This window comes from Trichosurus vulpecula, chromosome 5 (assembly GCF_011100635.1).
Source record: "Trichosurus vulpecula isolate mTriVul1 chromosome 5, mTriVul1.pri, whole genome shotgun sequence".
NCBI classification, from domain to species: Eukaryota; Metazoa; Chordata; class Mammalia; order Diprotodontia; family Phalangeridae; genus Trichosurus; species Trichosurus vulpecula.
In genome coordinates, this window is record NC_050577.1 from 219,611,294 (window position 1) to 219,635,571 (window position 24,278).

Here is a 24,278-nt window from a genome sequence, read left to right on the forward strand (position 1 = left end):
ACTCCATCTCCTCATGGAGCATTTTCATTGGCCATCCCCCAGGCCTCGACCTTTCTCCCTCCTCATCTCCACCTCCTGGCTCCCCCGACTACCTTCAAGTCCCAGCTAAAATCTCACGTTCTATAAAAAGCCTTTTCCGGTCCCAGTAATGCTGGTGACTGCCCTCTATTAATTATCTCCAGTTTCTCCTATAGATATCTTGTCTGTACACGTTGTGGTTGTTTGTATGTTGTCTCACCCGTTAGACTGGGAGCTCCTTGAGAGCAGCGATTGTTTTTGGCCTTTCTTTGAATCCTCAGTTCTTGGCACAATGCCTAGCACATAATAGGTATTTAGTAAATGCTTGCCGACTTAACTCTTTAAATCTTTGCCACAAGGGAGGGTTCTGGAAAGGGGAAGAAAATATTTGGAAGTGAATGTTACATAATGATAATAATAATAATAGTTTATTTATGTAGTACCTACTATGTGCCATGTACTGTACTAAGATTTTTACAAATATCTCACGTGAGCCTCATAACAACCCTGGGAGGTGGGTGCTGTTATCACTTCCATTTTACAATTGATGAAACTGAGGCAAACAGAAGTTAAGTGACTTGCCCAGGGTCATACAGCTAGTAAGTGTGTGAGGCTAGATTTGAACTCAGACCTTCCTGATTCCAGGTCCAGTGCTCTGTGCACTGTGGCGCCACCTAGATGCCACTTAAAACAAAAGGCATCAGCAAGCAGAGCATTTAAGAGAGTTGGCTTTAGAGTTAGAAGTTAGCTTCCTCCTCTGCTATTTATTACCTGCATGACTTTGGAAAAGTCACCTTTTTAGGTGCCACCACAATGTAGTGGATAGATAGAGTCAACTTGGAGTCTGGACAGCTTGAGTTCAAAACCTGTTTCCAATACTTCTTAGGTGTGTCCATTTACCACTTGGTACATGGGGGTGGGGGTAAGGAGTACCTCCTCCGCCTACCAGATCTGAAAAATCCCTGTAAAACTTTTTCATTCTCCCTTCCTACCAGAGAAGGAAGTCTGGATTTTTTTTTTCATGGGGTGTTTACAGTGCCTTACTAAAAAATTTAGGTTAAGTATTTGGTCAAAGACTCGGTGTTTCTGCTGGCCTTGGTGTGTCATCTGTGGCTTCCACCAAATTCCCCCCAAATTCCCATTTAATTTCTTATGCCAACCTGAGATATGTCAAAACCAAGGTGGGGAAGTCACGATGTGGAAGGGATTAACTATAATGACAAACAAATTACTTAACCTTAACCTGGGACAGCTAGGTGGATAAAGTGCTGGGCCTGGAGTCAGGAAGACCTGAGTTCAAATTTAGCCTCAGACCGCACTAGCTGTATGACCCTGGGCAAGTCACTTAACCTTTGTGTGCCTCAGTGTCCTCATCTGTAAATGGGGATGATAAGAGCACCTACCTCTCAGGGTTGTTATGAGGATCAAATAAAATAATAATTGTAAAGTGCTTAGCATAGTGCCTGACACATAGTAGGTACTTAATAAATCTTAGCTTTCATTTATATTATGTTATGTTACATTACATTACATTATATTACTTTGTATTGTATTATATTATATTACATTACATTGTATTACATTACATTGTATTGTATTATAATAATAATTATTATCGTTATTAATTTCTCTCAACCTCAGTTTCCTTATCTGTAAATGGGGATAATAGGAGCACCTACCTCTCAGGGTTGTTATGAGGATCCAATAAAATAATAATTGTAAAGTACTTAGCATAGTGCCTGACACATAGTAGGTACTTAATAAATCTTAGCTATCATTTATATTATGTTATGTTATATTGTATTATATTACATTACATTGTATTACGTTACATTGTATTGTATTATAATAATAATTGTTATTAATTTCTCTCAACCTCAGTTTCCTTATCTGGAAATGGGGATAATAGGAGCACCTGCCTCTCAGGGTTGTTGTGAGGATCCAATGAGGTGATGTCTGTAAAGTGGTTAGCAGAGTACCTAGCACATAGTAGGTGCTTAATGAATCTTAGCTATCGCCATCATTGTCATTATCATTATTCTCTCTCAACCTCAGTTTCCTCATATGTAAAATGAGGAGGTAGACTAGGTGGCCTCTAGGATCACTTCCAGCTCTAACTATATAATTCACACACAAGTCGGGACATCACCCCATGATGTCATGGGTTCTCTTTGAAAAGGAAGGACAAACAAAAACCAAAATACAATCCCATAAAGTTACAATAAGCCAGCTGTCCCGGTGCCCTTAACATGTTGTGATTTCTAAAAGTTCACGTCACAGGCTTTCTCCCAGGGACGCGCTGATCGCACAAGGAGAGGACGCACCCAGACCCTTGCTGAGCTCCTATAGCAGAATGGGACCCATTTTTCAGTCTAGCTCCTCTCTTCCATCTTCACAGAGTGGTGAGGTGGGGGGGGGTCCTCCTTTTGTGGAAAAGACCCTTCTTGTCTGGCCTGCCAGGCTCGGCTTTCATCACGGAAGATCAGGAGGGTAGTGGCGGTCAGAGCTGTCCAGCTGAGGAGGACTCAGAGCCATTGGGGGATGGGGTTGGCTGTCTACCCGCCTGAGCCCCCACAGGTAGGAGCAGATGGAAGAACTCTGTTAAACTCAAAGCCGTGTTGTTTACCGACTAAGAATCTGAGCGTCGGAAGGCACCTCAGAGCCACCTGGGCCACCCATCGGCAGCATCCCGGAACCAGGGCTCATGCAGCCTCTTTGGAAGCTCCAAGTGAAAGGAAACTTACAACTTCCGAGGCTATCCATTCCATTATTTTTAAATTAAAAAAAATTAAAGAACAAGCATTTTTTCTCACTCCTACCTCTTCTTACTAAAAAAAAAGAAAAATATGACCCTTATGACAAATATATATATATATATATATGTATATATATATATACACATATATGTATACACACATACACACACATATATCAAGCAAAACAAATTCCTACATTGGCCATGCTTAAAAAAAATAAAGTATGTCTCATTCTGCATATTGAATCCAGCCCCTCTCTGCCAGGAAGTGGGAAGAGGTGTGTGTTTGTGGGGGGAGGGGTTAGCATTTTTTATCACCAGTCCTCTGGAACCATGATTAGTCATTGCATTGATGAGAGTTCTTAAGTTTTTCAAAATTGTTCATTTTTGCAATGTTGTAAATTTTTAGGGTATCCCAAAAGTCTTAGTATATATTTAAACTTGAAAAACCTCAGAAACATGAAAACTGTAAAATTTATAAAAGCAACATTTGAAAAATTAGTTATTTAAAATTTTTAAATGTTGCTATTCTTTAAAAATTAAAATTCTACATAACCGTCAGTTTGTCTTTTGTATCGCGCTGGGTGACTTTGGAACTTTGTACAAACTTTGCCTTGGCGGCTGCTCAGTGACTGAATTTGTAATCCTAACCTTAAGATCATCAGAAAAATGAAGTTCTGATGTGTACTTGACAGTCTTGACATGACCCCACATTAAAAAAAAAGTTTAATGATGATAGATCAGGTAACCAAGCAAGAGGCACTCCCACTGCCCATTCACCCATCTGAAAAACTGTCATCAGAAGACTGTTGCATATGCAATGCATAATGAAATGGTGCCCCATGTTGTCAAAATTAAAATGTTAAATTTATTGTTCAAAACTAAATAAATGCAAAACAATTAAATTTTCTTTTAAAAATTTTATTTATTTTAGCATCCTTTTCTTTTTAAATTTTGAATTCCAGATTCTCTCCCTCCATCTAACCCTTCCCCCACTCACTGAGAAGGCAAACAATATTGTGAGAAATGGTGGGAGCAGTTTTGTTTCCACAGAGTTGAAAGTATCTCCCCCCCTGCCCCAGCTTTAGAGCAGAGACCAGGCTTCTCATTGGATTAAAGGTTAGAGGCATGTGCACATGTTTAAGGACCTGTTTGAAGAAGGCATGGCGTGGGCAGTTCAGGGGGTTGCATCTGGCCAATGAAGAGCCAGATGGGAAATTCCAATTAGGAGCCAATAAAAGGACTGGCATTTGTCTGAGTCCACTGTGCTCCGCTTACTCTGTCCAGGGGATGTACCCATTTATTCAGGAGGAATAAATGTAAGATAATTAAAACCTTCTTGGCCTTCCAATGACTATTGTTTATTCCTAGACAACGTATGTTTCTAACAATATGATATCCATTATATATGTGAAATCATGTGAAACATATTTTGTATTAGCCGTATCTCAAAAAAAGCAAAAAACCCCCAACAAATGCAAAGAAAGTAAGAAAATTATACTTCAGTTTGAACTCAGAGTTTATCAGTTCTCTCTCTCCACTGGAGGTGGATAGCATTTTTTCATCATGTTGTACAATAACTTAAGTCATGTCTAATTCTTCGTGACTCCACTTGGGGTTTTCTTGGCAGAGTTACTGAAGTGGTTTGCTATTTTCTTCTCCAGCTCGTTTTATAGATGAGGAAACCGAGGCAACAGAGTTAAATGACTTGCCCAGTTAGTGTATGAGGCCAGATTTGAGCTCAGGAAGATGAATCTTCCAGCACTCTCTCCACTGTGTCACCTAGCTTTTCATCATGAGTCCTCTGGAATTGTCTTGGATCACTGTATTGATCAGAGTAGCCAGGTCTTTCACAGTTGATCATCATTACAACATTGCTGGTACCGGGCACAATGATCTCCTGGTTCTTCTCACTTTGCTTTGCATCAGTTCATATAGGTCTTGCCATTTTCTGAAGCCACCTCCCTCATCATTTCCCATAGTACAACAATGTTCCATCACAGTCATACACCACAACTTGTTCAGCCACTCCCTAATTGATGAGCATCCCCTCAATGTCCAATTCTTTGCCACCACAAAAAGAGCTGCAATAAATATTTTTGTACATATAGGTTCTTTTCCTTTTTCTTTGATTCCTTTGGGATACAGACCTAGTAGTGGTATTGCTGGATCAAAGGGTATGCAGTTTTATAAGCCCTTTGGACCTTGTTACACAGTTTTTTATTTTTTATTTTTTTCATCTGACTGTAGATAGCTGTGACTTCTTCTTCTGAAAACTACTGTTCACATCATTTGGCCATTTATTAATTAGGGAATCACAGTTATTTTTAGAAATTTGACTGAGTTCCCTATTTATTTAAAAAATGAGTCCCTTATCAGAGAAACTTGCTGCAAAATTTTTTGATGTTACTTCATTATCATATGGTACCTTTTAGCAAAAATGAAGTTTCCCTGATTATCTCTTTCAATTAGATCTAACTTTGCTTTTGTTTTGTCTGAGATCATGATTGCCACCCCTGCCCTCTTCATTTCAGCTGAAGTGTAATGGATTCTGCTGTAGCCCTTTAACTCTGTGTGTGTTTCTGTTTCAAGGGTGTGTCTTGTAAACAATATATTGTTGGATTTTGGTTTCCAGTCCATTCTGCTGTCCACTTCTATTTCATGTGTTAGTTCATCCCATTCTCATTCACAGTTATGACCACTAACTGGGCATTTCCCTCCATTCCGTTTTCCTCTGTTTATCCTTTTCTCTCTCTTATTCTCCTGACCCTCCTCAAAAGTCTGTCTTGCTTGCAACTACTGTCTTCCCCAGTCTGCCCTCCCCTTTACCATACCCTCCCGCCACATCACTTCTCCTCTTCTCCTCTCTCCCTATTGGGTATGATAGATTTCTACACCCAACTGAATGTGTGTGTGTGTGTGTGTGTGTGTGTGTGTGTGTGTGTGTGTATTTTTCCCTTTTTGAACCAGTTCTGATGAGAGTGAGGTTCAAGCATTGCCAGCTACCCCCACCACCATTTTCCCCTCCACTGTAAAAGCTCTTGTGTGCTTCCTTTATGTGAGAAAATCTGACCATTCTATCTTTCCCTTTCTCCTTATCCCAATGTATCCCTCTTTCTCACCCCTATATTCTTTTTTTTGGAGATCATCCCAACATAATCAACTCACACCTGTGCCCTCTGTCTATGCAGACTCCTCCTAACTGCCCTAATAAAGTTCTTAGGAATTTCATGTATCGTCTTCCCATATAAGAATGAAATAGTTTAACTCCATTGAGACATTTATAATTACTCTCTCATATTTACTTTTTCATGCTTCTCTTGAGTCTTCTGTTTGAATGCCAGTTTTTAAGTATCTAATATGTACCAGGAGATGTGCTGGGTTCTTGGTGTATAAAGACAAAAGTGAAATAGTCTCTGTCCTCATGGGCCTTACACTCTAGCCGGAGAAACATATCCCTATATAGTTGTATACCAAGATATAAGCTAATTTGGGGAAGAGACATCACAAAAAGGATCACAAAAAGATTCACATAGAGCCTGACACTTGAGCTGAGTCTTTGAGTAAAGTGGGAGTTCTACGTAAGAGGCTTCAAAATCCTGGGACAAAATCTCAGCTCCATAGAGCAGTCAGAATGGCCAAACATGACCATTCCCACCCCTCTCTTATAACTAAGCAGGAAGATCATTACTACCTTTCAGTACAAGTGTCATCAGGGCTAGAGGCCTCTAGTACTGACACCACTTCAAAAATCCACCAAGGGTGGGAACTAGAAAGATGTGAACCCAGGAGAAGCTAGGTTGGGATGGTTGGTCAAAGGAGGGCAATCCAGATTCACTGGGATTATCCTCTATGATTTTTATGACTTGGATTTTATTTGATGATAAGAAATCTGGCCTCAGACACTTACTAGCTGTATTACCCAGGACAAGTCACTTAACCCTGTTTGTCTCTGTTTCCTCATCTGTGAAATGAACTGGAGAAGGAAATGGCAAACCACTCTAACATCTCTGCCAAGAAAACCCCAAAGAGGGTCACAAAAGAGTCAGATACAACTAAAAATAACTAAATACAAATTATGGCAAGAATGTGAACTCCTTGAGAACAGGGACTCTGACTCTCTGTCTCTCTTTCTTTGTCTCTCTCTCTGTCTCTGTCTCCCTCTATCTCTTTCTCTGTCTGTCTGTCTCTCTCTCTGGCTATGTCTGTCTGTCTCTGTCTATCTCTGTCTCTCTTTCTCTCTGTCTCTGTCTCTCTTTCTCTGTCTCTCTGTTTCTCTCTGTCTCTGTCTCTCTCTGTATCTCTCTCTGTCTCTGTCTGCCTGTCTGTCTGTCTCTCTTCTTCTCTGTCATTTTGAATTCCCCAGTCCTTAGCCCAGCGTCTGGCCCAGAGTAAAGTACTTAATAAAAACATTATTATTTATTTATTTGTCTACTATCATATATACGTTACCTCTGCCTATTAGTGTGGAAACTTCTTGAGGGCAGGGAATGTCTCATTTTTCCATTTATATCCCCAATGTCTGTGAACAGTTAATGCTTAATAAAGGCTTTTCATTCATTTATTCTATATCATAAGTTACTAGGCCTAACATACATATGTATACATATATAATATATACAATATTATATACACACATATAATATATAACACACACGTATATCCCAAGGTACTTATAGATGTTATTGTTAAGCCACTCAGGGATTTTTTTTAAGAAAAAGTCATAGAGACCTGGAGAGTTATCCCAGGATTGCATACAGGTAAATATCATTCTAATTTTCATAAAAGGAAAGAAGTTGAGGTTTTAAACTACTGTCTGGTGATCTTGACTTTGTTTCCCAGGAAAATTCTAGAAGCTGTTATTAAAAGCATCATTTGGGAGCATCTAGAAAGGAGCCAATGTAACTTGGACACAAGCAGGTCACACCAGGCTGTCTTCGTTTCATTTTCTTCAGCTATGGTTAAGAGGCTACTAGAGGGAGGGAATGTCGGATAACGAGCATACCAGGCATTCAGCAAAACACTGGACACAATTTTCCTTATGGGCAAGATGGACAGATGATGTCTGGATTCAGGACTGTAGTGAGTATTTAGAATAGCCAGCGAAGACAGAATCCTAAATTGGGAGCTAGAGGAAGCATGGAGGCCATCTAGTTTGACATAGATGAGGAAACTGAGACCCAAAGTGAGGTCACTTGCTCAGAGTCATACAGCTGGTAATTGTCTAAGGCCGAATGACTTGCTCTAGGTCACTCAGCTAATAAGTTATAAAGTCATGACTCGAACCCAGATCCTCTGTTCAAATCCAGTGCTCATTTCCTTGTACCACATTTAGGTGGACTCTCATTACAGCCATTTTTCGGATGCTGCTTTGGGGACTTTCTTCTCTTCAAAGAGAGCATCTGAGAGATGATTCAGTGTTGATTTCCTCGCCATTTTGATGCAGATCACAGCTTTCTCCTCAATAGTTTCTGGTGTTGTTAGTCTTCCCACCACATGGCAGAGGGATGTGGGCAGTGGAAATGGGGCTGAATAATGAGAGGAAGTGAGTTTAGTAAGCGAAGAAGCACAAGAGGGAAAAACCAGAACTAAGACTCTCAATTTTCATGAGTTCTGTCATGTGCCTGATTCTTCTGTCACCCACAGCTGCTGTTTCCCTCAGTCTCAGGCTTCTCTCCCCGCCTTCTGAATCCTGTCTTCCCCTGTGAGAGGTGACAAGTTATGAGGCTTCTTGAATGATATTATTCCATGGAAACTTTGAAAGCTAAGTAATCCCCCCTCTGCTTTACTTATGCTTATTTGCCTCAGGGCAAGCAGGTGCCATTGATAATGGTTCATAGGATTCAGTGATTCATAGCATTTAGTACTAGATGAGGTTGTCCAACCAGAGCTATAACTAGGGTGGGGTGATGGGGCTTTGTCTCATGGTGACAAAATTTACAGGGTATTGACATACTTGCTGAAGACCCACTATATCTATTATCATTTTTTTTAAAAGTCTATCCTGGAATTTGAGTGGCCCACTCAGAACTTTGTATTTGCTTATTAAGTCTGAGATTTGCTTCCTGGCACTTTTGTTTTTAGAGTTTCATCATCATAGAAATAATTGAAGATAACAAGAAAATTTTTGGACCAAAATTTTTGGATTCACCTTGGATAAGGAACTCCTGACAAGGAAGCTTCCTTTGCCAGTGCAGATCAACAATGGCTCTACAGCTTACAACCTTAGACCATTTTGTGGAGATACTAAGAGCATGAATGACTTACTTGCCTAGAGACACACAGCCATTATGTGTCAGGGACAGGACTGGAACTCAGATCTTTCTGACTTTCCAGGCAAGGTCTCTGTTTATCAAGTGCTTCTCATGTAAGCAAGAATCATTCATTGAAATAGGAAGCTATCACATCGTGGGTGCTTCCTTCCTATGGTGGTTCTACCTGACCCAGCCGTGGCATTAGCCCCACCCAAGCAATCTAAGCAACAGCTTCCAAATGTCAACCCCACCTCCTCCCAACTGAATTGAAGGCACATTTCCTACTCCTTCCCCACAGGAGCATTTTGTATGTCTTTTCCCAGATATGTAACTTAAGTGACTCTACGCAACTCAGTTTCCTCATCTGTAAAATGGGGCTAATAATATCTGTCCTACCTGCCTCACAGGGGTCTTATGAGGATAAACTGGGACAATGTATGTAAAACACTTTGAAAACCTGAAGGTGCTCTATAAATGTCAATGATTATTGTTATCACTTTTCCCTAATAGTCCCCCTCCCATGCCCCTTCCCCTTCACATCCTTGGGACTGAAGATCTTTGGTAAAGAGAGGTCAATGGATTCCCTCTGTATCTTGCAGCCTTGGTCCCTTCAATGTTATGGACTCTCTCCAGCTTAATCTGGGGGGCAGGGATAGGAAGGAAGGGAGCAAATTTAACTCATCTCATTCTCTCCTGCCCATATCTGGCCCAGTATAATGTAGTGAAGAGAACTCTAGATTTTGAGTCAGATTCAAGCCTGTCTTAGAAACTTGCCAGTCATGTGACTCTGGGACTCTCATCATCTATAACACGAGCAGATTGGACTTGATAACTTCCATGGTCCCTTTCAACGCTATGATCCTTTGATCATAAGCTGGGTGGAAGCAGGGTCATCTTGGGCTTGGGGTGGAGAAGATAACAATTCTCTTCAGCTTGAGGTTACTCATAAAAGTGACCTGACTTAGAGGAAGTAATTCTATCTCTATGTACTGATAGACAAGGATAGATAGATAGATATAGACACAGATAGATGATAGATAGATGTAGATACAGATGGATAGATAGAGGAGATGGACAGATAGATGGATGGATAGATAGATGATAGGTAGATATACAGATAGAGATGCAGATAGATGACAGACAGATAGATGTAGATACAGATGGATAGAGGAGACGGAAAGATAGATGGATGGATGGATAGTTTGTTGATAGGTAGATACACAGATAGATGTAAATACAGATGGATAGATAGATAGCTAGGAAAGAGGAGAGCTCAAACATAATCAATCAACCAACCAGTATTTATTAGGCCCATACTATGGGACAGGCACTGTGCTGGGCACTGGGGATCCAAGTATAAAGAACGAAAAGATCTCTATTTCCAGTGAGCTTACATTCTAATTATAAAAGAATTTAATACAAAAATACTCTGTATCAAGAGTTCTTAACCTGAGGTTCACGCATCCTCCTCTCACAAGTAGATTTTTGAGTGTCTATGAACTTGGATAGGGAAAAAATGCATCTTTATTTCAATATAGTGGGTTTCCTTTATCATTCTATATATTTTATTTTCTGTATTTAAAAACTACTTTGAAAAGGGGTCCATAGGCTGGTGCTTCATAAATGTTTACTGATTCACTGACTGACCAGATAGCCAAACACGGTTGAAAGCCCCTCCTCTGAAATAGTATAGAATGTCGAAATTGGTGGTGGGGTGGAGCGGATTCTTCGTGTAAGATGACTCAGAGAGGCATCCAAATAAAGCAATGCTGTTTGACCGACAAGTTTTTTTTTGCTTAATGTTTTAGGTTCATAATATTGCTTTATGTTAGTGTGACATTTATAGTTTCCTGCATTGTGAATCTGGAAAAATATTGTGTGGAAATGCTGTTGGTTTTGGAATGATATATGTAATGTGATACATTTGTATCATTGGAAGGTTAACTCCTAAGAGAATAATAAACAATAGCTAGCATTTGTATAGAACTTTCAGGTTGGCAAAGCACTTTACAGTATGGCATTTGGTCTTCCCAACAACCCTGAGAGGGAGGTGATATTATTATCCCCACTTTATAGTTGAAGAAACTGAGGCAGACAGTGGTTAAGTGACTAGTCCAGGGTCACACAGCTACTAAGTATCTGAGGTGGGATTTGCTATATCCTGGACTCTATCAACCACACCACTTTGCTGCCTATTTTTTTCTCTGAATGCTGTGATTTTATACTTTTGAGATTCTACTTATTAGAGCCTTTGGTCTAGAAAATTTTTAAAAATCAACTATTAATTTTTTTTTAAAAAGATCCCTGGCTGTATCCAATAACACACTCCTTTCTGTCTCCCCAAGCTAACTCACCCACAACGTGCATCTAGTTAATGGACTGGAGGCTCTCTACACGTCATTTGGTGACCATGGATCGTGAGGTTATATGATCAGACTACATATGGTGTATGATGTTTTGTCCCAGCCTCCCCGGTTTAAGCTGGAGAGTATCCAGTCCAAAGACAGTGCTAAAGGGCCTCAGGTTTAACCTCTACATGATTAGTTGAAGTAACTGGGGATGTCTGGGGAGAAGAGATGATTCCATGTAGGGCAATGATGCTCTTCATGCATCTGGAGAGCTGTCAGGTGGAAAAAGGATTAATCTTGGTCTGCTTGGTCTGCTTGGCACCAGAGGGCAGAACCAAGATCAGTGGGTAGAACGTGTAAGGAGGCAGATCTAGGTTTGATGCCAGAAGAATCTTCCCACTAATTGGAGCTATCATTAAATGGCACAGGTCACTTCAGGAGGGAATGAGTTCCCTCTCTTCATCCCAGCAGCTCTTCAAGCACAGGCTGGATGACCACTTGACAGCTTAGTAACAGAGGACATTCTTTTCTAGATGTGGGTTCAATTAGATGATCTCTGGGGTCTCTTCCAACTCTGAAATTCTAGAATCCTGTGATTTAGGAGCAAGATTATTATATTCTGGGAGGGATACCTGTATCAGTATTGAGCATGGTGATAATAAAAATAACTTGCTTTTATGGTTTCCTGGTTTACAAAGTATTTTACACACATTGTTCTATTTGAGCCTCACAGAAACTCTCTGAGGCATTATTATTAGGAAGCAGCTAGGTGGTCCACTGAACCTGGACTCAGGAAGACCTGAGTTCAAATCCTGTCTTAGATACTTCATTGCTGTGTGACCTTGGTCGAGTCACTTAAACTCTGTCTCAATTTCCTCATTTGTAAAAATAGAAATCATGTCACCTACCTTGCAGGGTGGTTTTCAGGATCAAATGAATATTATTATTGGGGCAGTTAGGTGGTACGGTGGATAGGGCACTGGGCCTGGAGTCAGAAAGACCCAAGTTCAAATTCAGCCTCAGAAACTTCCTAGCTGTGTGACCTTAGACAAGTCACATAACCTGTTTTTGCCACTGGAGAAGGAAATGACAAACCATGCCAGTGTCTTTGCCAAAAAGACCCTATGGACAGAGGTCCATTATTATGGGTCTGTTGTTATGACAGAGATCATCATTATTGGCTTAATTATTGCTGTTATGTGGCACAATCGATAAGAGTGCTAGACTTGGAGTAAGAGAGACCTAAGTTCAAATCTAACCTCAGATACTTCCTAGCTGTGTGACTCTGGGCAAATCACTTAACTGCTGTCTGCCTCAGTTTCCTCATCTGTAAAATGGAGATCATAATATCACCTAGCTCGCAGGGTTGTTTCAAGGATCAAGTAAGTTATTGTGTATATAAAGCGCTTTGCAAACCTTAAATTGCTATACGAATCCTGGCTATTATTATTATCGCCCCCATTGGACAGCTGAAGAAACTGAGGCCCAGAGAGGTTAGAGGAATTTCCTGGGGCAAGGTATCTCGTAAGTGTTTGGCATCTGATTCAAACCAGGTCTTCCTGACCTCAAGTCTAATACTCTCTCCACTATGCACAGTACCTACCTGGGGACAGATGACGCACTCCGGGCACAGGTGGGATACTTCTTGGTTTTTTTTCTCTGAGGACAGTTTTATACGTTCTGCTGTTCAGCCATCCCTGAGAGAGAGAGAAGACAGAGAGAGAGAGAGAGAGAGAGAGAGAGAGAGAGAGAGAGAGAGAGAGAGCAAGCACACCATCGCTGGAAGGAGAGACCTCCCGAAAATGAATGTTGCCTCAAATCCCCTTAGTGGGATTCACCAAAAGCACTACCTGAACTCTCTTTCCACTTTGTGGCTTGTGTCTAAAGAATCATGGTTTAATCTCCATGTTTCCTTCCACATCTCATACCCATGGAATGATTGACAATCCCCATAGGGTCAGGGGGCAGGCATTGATTGATTTTTTTTCTTTTTTCACATCCTCAGATCTCAGCATAGTATCTGGGGCATATCTAGGGACCCTAAAAATGCTTTTCAAATGACTGACTGCTTGTATGGGACCAAGAAAAAAAACAAGCCTAAAAACCCTTGGGGTTTGGAGACTAAGGACCTGGATTCCTTTTTTTTTTTTTCTGGGTGAGCAGCTAGCTTTATTGTGGGTGTTCTTGGTTCGGCCTTGGGGCTGCCTGCCCAGGTTGCTCCCCCAATCATGTTTCAGGCTCAGCCTGTCGAACAGGTACTCCCCCAGCCCGGACTGGGGGTTCGCCTAAACATGGCGCAGGGTGATCAGGTGGTTGCCCAGGCGCTTCAGCAGCTTCACCTCCTTGCCCAGGTAGTGGTTCTCCAGGAAGTCACAGAGGTGTGGATCCCCTTGGCTCGTGCCCAGAGGAGGCAGCTTCAGGAGGACTTGGTTCAGGTCCTTCTCCAGGTTCAGGGCAGCCTGCATGGCATCCAAGCTGCGGCCCCATTCATCTTGGGCAGGTTTCTGCACAGCCTGGAGGAGGACATGGCCCCCACGCTGGTTCTGGAGCCTCATAAGGCGCTTGGCGCCCTCACATTTGTCCTTTGCCAGTTCACAGAAAAAACGTGACACCCTAGGCAGGGCGACATCGTCCCAATTGAATAGAAACCCAGGGACAGGTAGGAGTAGGAGGCCTACAGGTAGCGGTTGGCCAGGCGGTTGACGGCAGCCTCGGCCTCAGAGGAGAAGTTTTGGCGGATCTGAGAGCTAGAGCTCATGACACCGTCGGCGAAGGGAGGAGGCAGCTGGTCCCAGGGGCTAACGGACTGCAGAAAGGTGATGTTCAAAACCGAGGGGAGCTGGGGGACCCCAGATCTGTTCCCTCCAAACACTGTTGAAGCAAGAACCAGAGCCAGGAGATGTGGTGCCAAGGACCTGGATTCTAATCCTGTCTCTGACATTTACTAGTTGTGTGATCCTGAATGAGTTAACCTCTGTCTTCCTCAGTTTCTTCCACTGTAAAATGGGGATAATGTTAGCATCCTGTCTCATGGGGTTATTTTGAGGATCAAATGAGATAATAATTGTAAAGTACTTAACACAGTGCCTGGTGCATAGTAGGTGCTTAATAAATTCTTATTCTCTCCCCGATACTTATGATTCTGTGGCCTCTCTGTGTCTCAGTCTTTTCATCTGTAAAATAACCTCAAAGGTTTCTTTAAGCTTGAATTTTACCATTCTGTGAAACAGCATTTTTTTTTTTAGCATTAGAGTGCTACTTGAATCCAGCTCCCAAGGATTCAGTTATCATCTCTCTACAGATGGTTCTCAGATCTGTTTATCCAGCCCTAGTGAAATGTCCTATAGACGCCTGCAACTCACATTCTTCTTAACTTCCTTACTACCGTTGAGGATACCACCATCCTCCCAGTCACCCAGGCTCTCATCCTAGGGGTCATACTTGACTCCCCACTCTCTCTCACCTCCCTCCTCTGTGTCCAATAAGTTGCCAAGGCCAATATTTTCTTCCTTCGTAGTATCTCTCCTCTATATCCCCTTCTCTCTCCTGATCCCGCTACCACCCTGGAACTCCCTGGATTACTCATACCTGGATTACTTCAATAGTCTGCCGCTGGCCTTCCCTGCCCTGAGTCTTCCCTCACTCCAGTCTATCCTTTACTCAACTGTCAAATTGATTTTCCTAAAGCCCAGGTTTGACCATATCACTCCCCTACTCAGTAACCTCTAGTGGCTCCCTATTATGTCTAGAATCCAATATTAAATTCTCTGTTTGACTTTTAAAGCCTTTTATAACCTGGTCCCTTCCTACCTTTTCAGTCTTCCTATACCTTATTTCTCTGATCCAATGAAGATGGTCTCCTTGTTGTTCCTCGTACAAGACGACATATCTTTTGACTCCAAGCATTTTCATTGCTTTCCTCCATTTCCTGGAACTCTCTCCCTCCTCATCTCCACCTCCCAACTTCCTCCAAGTCTCAGATAAAATCCCACCTTCTGCAAGAAGCCTTTGCCAGTCCGACTCAATCCTAGTGCCTTCTCTCTGTTGCTCATCTCCGATTTCTCCTGATGATAACATCTTGTTTGTACATAGTTCACATGTTGTCCTCTCCCATTAGACTTCGAGCTCTGACATCAGGGACTAACTTGCCTCTCTTTGTATCTCTGTTACTTAGCGTAGTATGTGGCACATAGTAGGTGCCTGTTGACTTTACTCGATTTGACTAAAAGAGACTTCCAAAACTTCATGCTCATTATAGTCAAAGGCAGAAGCCCATACATAGCAAACAGGGGTATCTGTTGTTCACTTTTCATTCATAACTTTCCTCTGATTGCAGCTTTCGCTTTAAGAGTAGGTTGACTTCCTTTTCATGGGTGACTTAATTTCTCCGTACTCCAGCCTGGGTTAATCTGAGCAGGCCTGAGGAATCTGTGTCAGTTCCCAATTGGGTCAAACCTCTGGGTTCAAAACAAGGTTAAAAGCATAAAAGAAGGCTTATAAAAATGTCTGAAGGAGCCTTTTTTTCTTCCATACCAACATCTTGTAATTCCTGCTAAGAGTGATTTCCTTCCATTTTGCTGAATCTCATGGAAAATAAGCATATTACACTTTACCTTTAGGAATCATTCCTTTCAGGTCAGATGCTATTTCAGACATCTTATATGGGTAGTAGAGCAAGCTGTAAAGGTACATTTCAAAGCCCACCTGCACTTCTGTTCTTAGTATCATATCATGTGATCTAGCCATGCACCATCCTTTGAAAAAAAAGAAAGAAAATCTGATACTCTTATCAAGGGCATGACACAGGTCCTACAAACGCCCTTTTATTAGAACATTTGTAGGGTGTGTCCGATCGAGCTGATACTTTAGTCAATCAACCAATCCATCATCAAGCATTTATTAAGTGCCTACTATGTGCCAGGTACCATGCTAGGTGATGGGGTAACCCAGTCCCTGTCCTTAAGGACCTTCCCTTCCATGGGGGGAAAGAACAGGAGGAGAGATGAAGTAAGAAGGAGGGTCTGAAAGTGGCAGGAAGGGACAAGGAGTGATGCCAACTCTTCCTCTTGGCCCTTTGTGGCAAGGGAGTAGCAAGCCTTGGAGAGGGGGCATATATAAGATAGAGGGGATAGGAATCGGACCTTGGATTTCTCATTTCAATGAGAAAACTCCCTCTGTCGATGGAGGTTGGTACTTTCTCACCAACTTGGATAGTTTTAGAGAGTTGCCTAGAATATTGAGAGGGTGAATGACTTGCCCACAAGTCACACAAGCCAGTATGTGTCACAGGCAGGATTTGAACCCAGGTCTTCCTCTCTGTGAGACTGGCTCTTTATCTCCCATGCCATACCACCTATCATATACAAGGTAATTTTGTCCAGAGGTTATCCAATGGGCCATTAATAACTCCACAGAGTTGCTAGACCCCCTTGTCCTTCCCAGTTCTAGAACTACACCAGTTCTAAATCTAGAACAATTGTTCTAGATTTCCCTGTGCCTTTGGCATTTCCTGAGGTGAGTTCCTGAGCTTTTTCACTCAAAAGCAAAGAGGCAGAATAGTATCATAGAAAGAACAGTGGCGTTGGAGTGTGAGAAGAGTTGGAGGTGGTATGGGGCAACGAGGATTTTGCCAGGCACTGATATCTGGGCAGTGGAGCCACCTTCAGGGTGCTGTGCCTATCAACGATTCACCCCTGGACTAGTCAGTCAGCTAGACTTAATTAAGTACCTACTATGTGCCAGACACCGGGCTGAGCTCTCCTCTGTCTGTCCAGGTCCTTGTGGCTCTCATTTGTGGAGCTCCAGAGCACTTGCCCTTCTGGTTTCCAGTCTTCTCCATCTTTCACCCTACTCTCTTCGAACACTCTTGTCCTCTCAGTTCCTCAGTCTACTCAGTTCCCATTTCCTATGTCTTTATTCTACCTCAACAATGCACAGGTGTAGTTTCCCCCTCCAACATTGCTTCACTCTCCTTCCCACACCCAGCTTAACTGAATTTGCTCCAGGAGCCCAAATTTCAAGTCATTGCTCTGAGTTTGGAGATCTCAGCTTTGTAACTCAGTCCTGCTATTTGCTACCTATGGGACTTTGAGGAGGCTATTCTGTCTCTCTGGCCTCAGTTTTCAACATTTGTAAAATGAAGAGTTGGACTCTCTATGGTCCCTTCCACCTCGAAAATCCTACGGTCTTCCAATTGTGTCCAGAAATAACCTGTCAGCATATCCGGGCTCTGGTATGACTGGAATGATACCAAGAGGGGCATGGAGAATCCAGATGGGACATGAAGTAAAGAGCAGACCAGCACACTAGACATATCAGCCAACATGCCAGTTAGGGGCAAGGAACCATGGAAGCTGGGATGGAGTGAGAGAGGACCCCACAGAGGAGCAATGTAAGAAACCCTTCCTTGCCCAAGGTTTGCTGAGAACAGTCCGACTTTCCAAACCCACCTCTTCCGGGTATGGCTAATGAGCTTTCACTGGCACTGACAGACATGGGAGGAGGGAGCCAGGCATGTAATGGCAGAGGGCAAGCCCTGTGTCTGGAGGGTGGGGAAGAAATGAGCTAGATGAGGACTTGGGAGGGCACAGAAGAGGAACTTCATTTTATCTCAAGCCAGTTTTGGGTCATGTTATTATGATAAGGTCCCTTAAGAACACACTAAAGACACTAAACCTTTTCCAGAAGCTTCTGAACTAACAATATGCCATCCATGGCCCCAGAAGAACAAGCAGTGAGCCCTTCATTTCACTCGGAGTCTGCTGATGTCCATTCCCCTAGATTTCCTCCTAATCTCTCTTTGGCTAGATTTAAGAGAGCTGCAAATGTAATTTGCCAAAGAGTGTGCTCATGAGTGTTTGGGACATAACAACCCTCTGCCTACAGCTTCTGCTGCTCTGAGCGCAAATGAATATAAACTGGGCAGGCTTGTCAAAAGCGTTCAATCAGAGAAGTTTGTCTTCTAAGCTCCCAAAGCTGCAGCTGCCACTCTTTTTGGTTTCCTAATCCCCCCCGCCCCCATCAAAAAAGCAAAGTTATCCAGGCTTGTGCCAGAAGGCTCCTGAGAGGGTGGCTTCATTTTCAGTGTGAGCATTCATACCTTGGAAATCAGCAAATGCTAGATTTTTTTTTGTTATATTGATTACTAGACTTAAGAAAATGATGGAGAAAATATTGAATAATGCAGATTATACTTAAAGGAGTGTTGTACACACACTCCCCACCCCTCTCAGAGCTGGTTTTTAAACATTTGTGGTACAGCCCTGCACGGCTACTTCCTTCAGTCACACTGTCTAAAAGAGTTCCAAGCATGGAGTTCTTTCAAGGGCATCTTTTTAGTGACTCAGGATCATAGGAGTCAGACTGAACTCTTCCCTGTTTCCCGTTTGTTCTCCATAGAAAATCAGAAGCCATCTTTAGTTGTCCTGATCTATATCTGGCCACTGGACCCAGATGGCTCCAGAAGAGAAAGTGAGGCTGGTGACTTTGCACAGCCTTCTCTCACTTAAATCCAATTCAATTGCATATCATGGCATCACCTTCCTGATGTCATGGTCCCCTTTGAGAACAAAAGACAAGCAACAACCATATATGGTCAGTTGAAAAGTCTTGAAAAGTTTGTCTCCACAGCGCCCCTTGTGGGTCTGTGATTATAGCCCATCCTGTGCCCATTTCAGAGGAGGAAACTTAGGGTTCTCCTCTCCATTCAGATGGCCACCACCAGAGTTCAAGCCTTCATCATTTCTCACCTGGACTATTGTAATGTGTTCCTGTTTGCTGTCCTTGCCTCTGGCTTCTCTCTTCAGTCCATCTCCCATACATCTCCCATAACATACAAAGTGCTATCCCAAAAGCTCACATCTGAATGTGTTACTCTTCTCTGCAAAAAGTTCCAGTGTCTGGCTTCCCCTTGCCCCTTGAATAAAGTAGAGATTCCTCTGTTGGGCACTGAAGTCCTTCACAGTCTGGCTACTGCAGGTGCCCCTTTCCCAGCTTACTGTACCTTATACTCTCTTTCATGCATTTTATTTTCTCACCAAACTGATCTTTATTCTTCCCTGAACATGAAATCCCATTTCCTGCCTCTGTATCTTTGCATAGGCTGTTTCATCTGCCTGGTATGCCCTTCTACCTCACTCTAATTTATAGTATTCCTAGTTGTTGTTGTTTGTCAAAACTCAGCTCAAGAGGGGCAGTTAGGTGGTGCAGTGAGTAGAGCACCGGCCCTGGAGTCAGGAGTACCTGAGTTCAAATCTGGCCTCAGACACTTGACACATGTACTATCTGTGTGACCTTGGGAAAGTCACTTAACCCCAATTGCCCTGCCAAAAAAAACAAAAAAAAAAAACAAACCAAAAAAACCTCAGCTCAAGTGTCACACCCTACAGAAGTTCTTCCTGATATCCCTCAGCTGCTAGTGCCCTCCTCACCCTGGAAATTGCTTGTTAAAAATCTGTGTACAAGTTCCCGCCCCGATAAAATATGAGCTCCTTGAGGTCAGGGATTGTTTCATTGTTCCCCCCTCTGTGTCTCTGGCTCCTGGCATATTTCTTAGCACTGTGCCTGGAACATGGTAAATACTTAAATGTTTATTGACTGATTTTTTGGCATATAGTAGGTGCTTAATAAATGTTTATTGACTGATTTTTTTGGCATATAGTAAATACTTAATATATGCTCATTGACTGACCTCACATAGTAGGTACTTAATAAATACTGACTGACTTCTTTTTACATAGTAGGTACTTAATAAATGCTAATTGACTGATTTCTTAGCACACAGTAGGTGCTTAACAAATGCTTGGGGGAATGAATGACTGAGGGAACATTTGTTGCCATAGGCAAGACCAACTACTGTTTTCAGTCACTTGTGACAGATGACAAATTACTGTCTCTGCACTTGCCTGTGCCTCAAAAGTACTGAAGTGAATAGAATTTTCTTATTTCAAGAAGATCAAAGCTATTTTTTCCATATAAAACTATATATGTGTGTTTATAAATATATTCTCACACCATCAACAATCCATCACTTCAGAGTTGCAGATTATTACATCTGCCCACATAATATTAATTTGTTGACATTAGAAGGAGACTCTAAAAACAATCGTTCTCCATGTAGGTACGAATGTGAAGAGATATAGTATATGTAGTATAATGGAGTACTAGATTTGGAGTCAGAAGGACCTGGGTTCAAATCCTTCTTCTGATACTTACTAGTTATGTAGCCATAGACAAGTCACTGAGCTCTTCTGAGCCTCGGTTTCTCCATCTGTAAAATGGGACTAATAATAATTATGGTGCCTGTCTCACAGATTTGTTGTGAGGGTAAAATGCTTTGCAAACTTTAAAGTGCTACAGATACCTCAAGGGTTTTTTTTTGTTTGTTTTTGGTCCAGGTTGATTGGTTTAATGAGTATAGAAAACTCCCAGTGAGGAGTTTTTGCAACTGTTTGGCAACTCATACTAAAGGCAGTTAGGTGAAGCAGTGGATAGAGTGCTGGTCCTGGAGTCAGGAAGACCTGAGTTCAAATCTAACCTCAGACACTTACTAGCTATGTCACTTCTGTTTGCCTCCCAGAGTTGTTGTGAGCATCAAATGAAATAGTAATTATAAAGCACCTAGTAGGTGCCATATAAAGCTCATTCCTTTCTTTTCCCCTTCCATTCTATTCTTAGAGAATCACAATGCTAGGAGGTAAGTTTTGTTATCTCTATTTTATAGTTGAGGAAACCGAGGCAAGCCGAGGTTAAGTGACTTTCCTAAGGCCACACAGCCAAAAAGGTGTCAGCTTGAACTTGGATCTTCTTGATTCCGAGGCCAGTTCTCTATCCACTTTGCATGCTCTCTTTCTAGTTGTCATCATGGTCACTTTCATGGTCATTATCATGATCACCATTGTTAGTATTGTTATTGTTGCTGTCATCATCATCATCATCATCATCATCATTATCATCACCATCACATCATCATCATCATCATCATCATTATCATCACCATCACCATCACATCATCATCACCATCATCATCACCATCATCATCATCACCATCATCATCACCATCACCACCATCATCATTATCATCATCATCACCATCATCATCACCATCACCATCATCATCATCACCATCACCATCACCATCATCACCATCACCATCATCATCACCATCACCACCATCATCATTATCATCATCACCATCATCATCACCATCACCACCATCATCATTATCATCATCATCACCATCATCATCACCATCACCATCATCATCATCACCATCACCATCATCACCATCACCATCATCATCATCACCATCATCATCACCATCACCATCATCATCATCACCATCATTACCATCATCATCACCATATCCTGGTTAGTAACCATGTAATCATAGGCATTCACTGTAAGATTTATCCCTTGGGTATCCTATCAAGACTGTAGATCTTCTCCTCTTCCTCCAGGAACCACAAACATTCTTGTAAAAGGACTGGGGACCCAGGAGTTCCTGACCCCACCATCTGCTGCATTCACCAAGCAAGCCTGGGATCACTTCCCAGTTCTTGGGCACAAAATGCCTACCTGGGCATTCTCTTCAGAGCCTCGCTGGCCAGTATAATGATCAGCTTTATGCTAAAGTTCATATTTTAGCCTTTCAATGTAGTTACCACCACCTCTTGGCTGTTTCTTACTATTGCCTTTTAATTTTTCAAGCACCATCTTTTGATAGGCATTCTTATTAGTAAATATGAGAAATAGCATGGCATGGTCGACCATGGAGTCAGGAAGATCTGAGTTCAACTCCTGTCTCTGAAACATGTTGGCTGTGTAACTCTGAGCAAATCACTTCTCTCAGTGCCCTTGGAAACTCTCTAAGACTGAAGACAGAGTGCTGACTCCCGTGGGTAGAGGGTTTCCCCACCAGGAAGTTCCTTATACTCTTTTTTTTCCTTTTTAAAATTTATTTTTTATTTTTAGTTTACAACACTCAGTTCCATAAGTTTTTGAGTTCCAAATTTTCTCCCCCTTCCTCTCCTCCCCCCCGAAGACAGCATGTAATCCAATATAGGTTCTACATATACCTTTTCATTAAAATTATTTACATAATAGTTAAGTTGTAAAGAAGAATCATAACCAATGAAATGAATCAAAAACCAAAAAAGAAGGGAAGAAAAGCAAATAGTTTGACTCAATCTGTAGTCAGACTCTGTAGTTCTTTCTCTGGATGTGAATCACTTTTTCCACCATGAGTCTTTTGGAGTTGTCTTAGAACCTTGTATTGGCGAGAAGAGCCGAGTCTAGCAATATTAGTCATCACAGATATCATGTATCTGCAGTCATGTAATGTTCTCCCGGTTCTGCTCTGCACCGGATAGTTCCTTATACTCTTGACACAGATCTAGCACCCATCCCCATCTCACCAGGGTGCATTGACTTCTCTTATCTTCACGGCACTTCTTCTCATTCCCAGGTCTCACCTGCTTTACTGCCAATACTAGAAGGGACTTTGAGGATTGTCTAGTGTATCCCCCTATAAGGAAACAGATCACCCAGAAAATTGCCATCTAACAGAAAGGCTCTAAAGTAGATTAAGAGTGTATAAACACAGACTCTTAGAATGAAAGTAATCTTCCGGTGTCAGTGACATTATCACATATACTCAGTCAAGGAAACAACTCTGAGGTACAGCCTGCATCCTATACCAGTAATGGGAAGAAGGAAGAGCAATTATACAGATGATGCTCAAATGAGGAAAATAACAAAACAGAACAGGAGAGTGTATTATCTGGAGGCTGGAATTAGTCATCTCTACACAACCGATAATAAGATAAAATACCATAATAACTCAGATTGTTGGCCACAATGAGTCAGTCTTCTGACTGGCAGTGTGCTGTACTATAAGGACAGAAGGAATACTGTCCTTATACTTATATACTTATATATATAGTACAGTGTGCTGTACTATAAGGAATCAAGAAGACCCAAATTCAAATCCTGCCTTAGTCACTTCCAAGCTGTGTGATCCTAGGGAAGTTAATTGGCCTCAGTTTTCTTGCTTGTAAATTGGGAGGGTTGGACTTGACCTCTCAAGCCTCTTCTACTTCTAAATCCATGATTCTATGTTCCAACAATATTTCATAAAACCACATCCTTGGGCCTGAGATACTTTAGTAGGTATTTTAGACTCAGTATCATCTTTGCTAAAAATAAAAGGATTAATAAAAAGAATTTTTGTGTGGATCTACCAAAAGATTTGTTAGAGAAGGATCGTAAGATTGTGACCTGGAGGGGACTTTGAGACTTCTTTCATTTAACCCTCTCATTTTACAGATGAGGAAACTGAGGCCTGCAGAGATTATGGAATGACTAACGTCACATAGATAGTAAGGCACTGAGCTAGAATTGATTCCAACATAAGGCATGAATAGTAACTAATAATGATAACTAGCATTCGCATAGTATTTTGAGATTTGCAAAGTGCTTTACATATGTTATCTTGTTTGATCCTCACAACAATCCTGGGAGTTAGGTGTTACTATTAGCTCCATTCTACAGATGGGGCAGAGAGAAGTTAAGAGACAGGGCCACACAGCTAGTAAAAGTCTTAGGAACAATTAGAACTCAAGTTTTCCTTACTCTAGGTGTAGCACTCTACCCACTGAACCACCTAGCCACCCTTAAATAACACCTAAGATACGATTTAATTACTGAAGAATCCATATTCATTCTGGGGTACCATCAGAAGAGCTCAACCTCGCACTCAACAACAGATACCCCGGGCACATGTTTACAAAACAGGTTTCCTGTAGTGATCACGTTTGTTTCAAGGTCAACAGTGAATGCATTTTTGCGATTGGGAAGATGCCAACCCATGCTTGGTATCAAGGTCCCAAAGGACTTTGAAATGAT

General features: G+C 41.8%; 1 pseudogene; it reads right to left on the reverse strand.

The window, feature by feature from the left end:
* The window catches only part of LOC118851207, a 28,334-nt pseudogene extending 14,201 nt beyond the window's left edge, over positions 1–14,133 (reverse strand).
* Positions 14,134–24,278: the final 10,145 nt, after the last annotated feature.